We start from the raw sequence: 6000 nt of genomic DNA, 5'->3' as shown, positions 1-6000 counted from the left end.
GAGAGAGAGAGATGAAGAAGAGGGAGGAAGAAAACCAGAGAAAGTGGGAGAGGAGAACTACGGCACATCTTGATCCTCCGTGAAGGGGGTATGTAGGCAACCCAATGGGTTCAGCTGATCCATGAAAGACATGTAAGGTGAGAAGGTATGAACAGGGTTCATACAATGGCGCCGTCTGTGGGGATGCAGGGATTACTAGCAGATAAGTTTTCACATCCCATTAAAGTGCCGATACATCACGTTATTATATTTTTTGGGTTCTCTTTGGTAGGGGAATCCACGTTTCTGGTTAAGTTTACTAACAGATTTCGCTCAATCAACCTTGGTTTTGTAGAAGTGATAGAGTGATTCTCACCGTCCTTTTCCGGTTCTCTTAAATTTCGGTTTGTCCCGAATTAGATTTGGTTTTCTCTGTTCTGGGGGAATCAACGTTTCTGGATAGAGGAGCTTACAGACCAATATGCTCTGAGGGGCTGAGAACGAGACGCGATGTCTCTTTATCTTACTAACCTGATATCGCTAATCTTTGCTTTGACGATCACTAGTGGATTTTGGTGGGAGCGTTCTATGCTAGTAGGGGCATGATATATCACTAGTGGAGCTATATACAATAAATGGAGCTGTCAAAAATGAAGTTATTCTACTTGTTGGCCGGCTATTGCATGGTGTCCGATGTGGGAGTTGAAGTTTTGAACCCATTTATCATAGCTGTTGTGTGGTCTTGGACGTGAGGCTGCCAATATAACTCTATGACTCAGTATGTTGTAAACGTTTAAGTGCTCAGCAGAGGTGCTTGTCATTGTGCTTTCCAAACAGCTTGTCATTTGCGGTAGCACTTGACGATATAGCTGAATGTAGAAGGGAATTTGGTGAAAGCAGAGGATGAAATCTATGCTTGCTACTCAGTGGAATCAGTTGATTCATTCTGGAAAACTATAGAAAGGTTCTATTGTTAGGCTATCTCAGTTTGTTAGCCAAACTATTCAGAATCGCCAATACATCGACGGCTATAAAGTTTAGAGGCAAAGGAACAAGAAGATCTAGAGTTTGAAATTGAGATTTATGGATTGGAGCATTCGAAGACAAACGGTAAGATGATTACAGAAAAGGTGCAAAGATGTATACCGCGGCAGGTAACTTGTTTATTTTATCGTCATGTACATGATAGACCCGCCGAGTAGTGACTTAGCCGTCAACTAGAGTTACAATGGGGCAAGCGAGACTTGTCCACGGACAAACCACCAATGTTAAGTGACCATTGGGGAGCAAACCCAAGGCCGGACCAGCCATCAGCATCACAATCTGAGTCCATGACCATATTGGGGTAGTCGATTCCTGTTCCTATCATATACTGGGGGCAAGCAAGCCTTGTCCCCATCCTTGGTAGAGATGTATGTAGGGATAGGCTGAGTGGTCCCTGTACATCGTGATATTCCGTGGAACTATTCGCTCTAGGAGTCCGCAGACCACGAGGGGGAAAACAGGGCTGTACACCTTAGGGTAAGACGGGTTGTACATAATCTTGAGCACATTATCGCCATTAGTCTGGTATGCAAATGTTTATGCGGAATATCATTCATTGAATCTCACATGTTATTTGTACAACACTCGAATATGAAAGTTTTAGGTTACAGAGAAAGAGAAAGATTTGCGGAACAGAGTTGAGATTGAGCTGGTGTTGAGAGATGGATCCATCTCACCACATCTACTACCTTATTTGCATACACTATATTATCATCAAAAGAGTTTCTTCATGCATTAAATGTATGTTGCATGTTATAACATTGAGTAAGACCCGAGTCGAGCCCGTACTAGCTATACGGGGGAACCTCGGAGTTTTATTTAGTTTTTCAATTAAAGGGAGGAAGCTTGTTTTAGATATTGCTAAAGGGATTTGAGGGATGATAGTTTGTGTTAAATGTTGTATCAATGAAATAGAGAGCATACTTCTTCAAATTGTTTAATGAGTATTGGGCTATAAACAAAGACAGTGGGGGATGAGCCCGCCGTGGACTAGATGTCGAATCAAACTTGGGGGCAAATTGAGTGCCTCTAAGCCCCAGAGGCCGGGGGATGAGCCCGCCGTGGACCGCAGATGTCCGAATCAAGCTTGGGGCAAAATGAGTTGCCTCTAAGCCGAGAGGATGGGGGGATGAGCCCGCCGTGGACCGCAGATGTCCGAATCAAGCTTGGGACAAATTGAAATGCCTCTAAGCCGAGAGCGGGGGATGAGCCCTTCGTGGACATGAGATGTCCGAATCAAGCTTGGGGCAAAATGAGTTGCCTCTAAGCCAGAGAGCGGGGGGGATGAGCCCTTCGTGGACCGCAGATGTCCGAATCAAGCTTGGGGCAAATTGAGCTGCCTCTAAGCCAGAGAGCGGGGGGGATGAGCCCTTCGCAGACTAGATGTCCGAATCAAACTTGGGGGCAACCCCAACAAGCTTCACAGCTGATCAAAGAAAGCGGGGGGGATGAGCCCTTCGCGGACTAGATGTCCGAATCAACTTGGGGGCAACCCGAACAAGCTTCACGGTGATCAAAAAGGCGGGATGAGCCCTGAGCCTTCATGGATTGTATGTTTGAATTAACTTATGCAGTGAGTTCTTTGAAAGAGAGTTGAGGGCGGGGATGAGACACATCACGGACATAGTAGTGGGCCATGTGAAGGAGAGTTGAGCGCTGGGATGAGACACGTCACGGATATAGTGGTGAGTTATGTGAGGGAGAGTTGATGGCTGGGTTGAGACACATCGCGGACATGCTAGGGAGTTCAATAAAGGAGAGCAGGGGCAAGTAACGGTAACGCGAGAGCAAACCGAGTCACTGTTGATGACACCACCTAGTTTAAGGCCGTGGAAAAACAAACTGGGGGCAAGCTGTCTGAATATATTCCTTGCTATATGAGTGGAGCAAGTGGGAGGAGCCATCCGTGGACCCTCTTGTCCAAAACAAGCGTTGGTTGGACACACCCTTAAACTAATAGGGGCGAAAATTTCAAGAGATGAGCTGAGAAAATATCAATATGAGCAAAGTGTATCGTATGTATTAGTTCTCGGTCCCATTGATCGTTCGCTGACCATCAATGGGATCGAGAGGGGGCATCTGTAGTGGACGGATTCGTGAGATACAATGTTATAGGTGGCAAGGGGGTCGCATGCAGCATAAGGAAGAGGAGTCATGATGCAATGGATCAGTCCAGCGGTAACCTAACGCCTTTAATGTCGAGAAGCTGCCTAACCGCCGAAACGCCATATATAGAGAGAGAGATGAAGAAGAGAGGGAGGAAGAAAAACCGAGAGAAAGTGGGAGAGAGGAGAACTACGGCCACGGCTTGATCCTCCCGTGAAAGGGTATGCGGGCAACCCAATGGGTTCAGCTGATCCATGAAAGACATGTAAGGTGAGAAGGTATGAACAGGGTTCATACAGCTTCTCTTCAATGATTTACACTAGCTTTTATAAGCTCTATAATACTCCAATCTTCACAATCTTTTCTAAATCATAAAATTGCACAAAACAAAAAGAAAAAAAAAATAACTTCATTTCAATTCAAATAAAGTTTCAAAATGAAATCTAGCTAGCTAGTTTTAGTAGTATGTGAAGTATCGAATATTGGTCATGATGATATGTAAAATATTTATGTGTGTGACTACGATATTAATGAAATTTGTTATTATTGTAGAAATTAGGGTTTCGATAATGATAATGAGATTGAATAAAAAGATATTGAATTTTTATAATAAAATAAGATTATGGGTGTAAGGTTTGGCAAAAGAACTAAATGTCCGTTTAACGTAATCCGCCCTTCTCACTTCTTCACTTCTCAATTGTATGTATGGTCAATACTTTGGAACAAAAATTTGGAAGCCATCGATGGTATGTACGTTCATGTGTTTTATTCATATCAAATATGAACAAAAAATAATAATAATATCATATCAAATCAATTCAAAGAAAGTTATAATTTGAAATCTACTTACTTTTAGTACGTGACTGAAGTATCGAATATTGGTCATGATGATATCAGGGCCGTTCCTGAGTTTTCAATGGCCATGTGCAAATGGCAAAATGTGGTCCTCTTCCAGTCTTCTATCAACACAAATTGGATCATCGAAATATTTTTCTTCTCGCATTTTTGGCTGCAAAATCATCAATGAAGCTTTCAAAGTTAATTTTATTTAAAAATACATTTTCAATAGATATTAACGCTAGCCCATTTAGACTTTCTTGTGACATAGTCGATCTAAGGTATGATTTCAATAATTTTAATTTAAAAAAAAAATTCTGCATACGCGACAGTAATGGGAACAATCAACAAAATTCTATAAGCTATGAATGCATTAGGAAACAATCATGTCATTTCAAGAAATCAAGTTAGGTGAATAATATTAGACTAGATTACTTTGGAATTAAATTGAGTTATTGAAAAAATATTTAAGAAAAGGAAAAATTGATTTTAATCTCTAATTTAGTTGAAAAATAATCAAAATTTAGGTGAATAAGTAATTGAGATTGATCGAAATGAAAATTAATACAAATCCACAATTGTAAAGAAAGAAATGATTGAGAATGAGAGGATACTAGATGGTCATAAGGTGAATGAGGGGTTTTTTTTTTTTACTATTTCTTTTTGTATTTGAGTAATTGAGGGCAACTCAAGCAATTAATTGGAGTGATTTTCCAAAAAAAAAAAACGTTATTAATTAGGGAGAGAGAAATCTAGTCAATGAGAAGATCTCCTCATCTATTATATCTATTGTTATTTTCTTTTTTTATGAACATAATTAATGAGAAAAAGAGAATATGAGAGAGTCATTTCGTTTACTAATGTGAAATTTTTCAGTTTTGGGTTTTTCATCGGTTTGGGCTTTTGATTTCTTGAAATAAGTCTTTTCCACTAAAAACTAGTTTTTGGGGCCTTATATATTAGGGGGCTTATGCGGTGCCCACATGGCACTGCCGAGGGAATGGCCCTGGATGATATATATATATTTTTTTTGCTGGATAAGTTAAATTGTAAAAAAAAAAAAAAAAAAAAAAAAAAAAAAAAAAAAAAAAAAAAAAAAAAATGTGTTTAGGGAGGCAACAACCTGCCTCTCTAAGTTCAGACTCAATCACATCCATTCCTTCCATTTATAACTATAGAGTAAAGTACATTTCACTAAAATCTATAGAAAGTTTGGAAAGCCTCTTTCCATTTGTGAATCTACTCTGGTTTGCCTTCAAAATAACTCTCTCATTCTCTGTAAATTGTTTATGTCTATGGTAATGAAATTTGTTATTTTTTTTTGTAGAAGTTGGGGTTTCGATAATGAGAATATTGATTTAAAAAATTGGATTTTTATAATGTTATAAGCATACCCATCGCTTAAATAACGGTTACGATAGACAATCTCAGGAACATCCATCCACGTGTATACGTGTATATAATCTTTGTTTTAATCGGCAATGTCTAATCAATTTATTGTTTTGCTTATTCTATTTAACTAATATATTTGATTTTTATATAAAATTTTGCATGCAATCCAAACAATGTTTAACTATGAACATCTTTAATGTTCATCGAAACTTGAATGTTGTTACATCCGTCAAAAGATATGTCATGAGTTTTGTTGACATAACATGAGTTTTGCTAACATAACATTCACGCATGTTTACCGAGAGGTAAATAGAGCTGCTGATCATCTAACCAAGCTCTCTCTTTTGAACTCAGATGAATATGTTTAATTTGTTTCATTCAATTCCTCCTCTATGTAATGTTTTAAACTCAATAGTATGGGAAGATGTAACCACAACTTATTTGCGATATCATTATTTAAAAACACAAAACAAAACTATGAACATCGAAACTTCTCAAGGATTACGATAGATTCTTTAAAATCAATTTACTTGGCCGCATCATGTGTCATTCTTATGTTCATCATTCAACCAAATAAATATTGATATCTGTGCTATTAAATTGGCGAGTACTTGGTGGGGAATCGCTACTCGGTACCTAGCC

Source organism: Coptis chinensis, chromosome 9, assembly GCF_015680905.1.
Source record: "Coptis chinensis isolate HL-2020 chromosome 9, ASM1568090v1, whole genome shotgun sequence".
In the NCBI taxonomy this organism is placed as follows: domain Eukaryota; kingdom Viridiplantae; phylum Streptophyta; class Magnoliopsida; order Ranunculales; family Ranunculaceae; genus Coptis; species Coptis chinensis.
Note: the sequence above shows the minus strand (reverse complement) of the source record.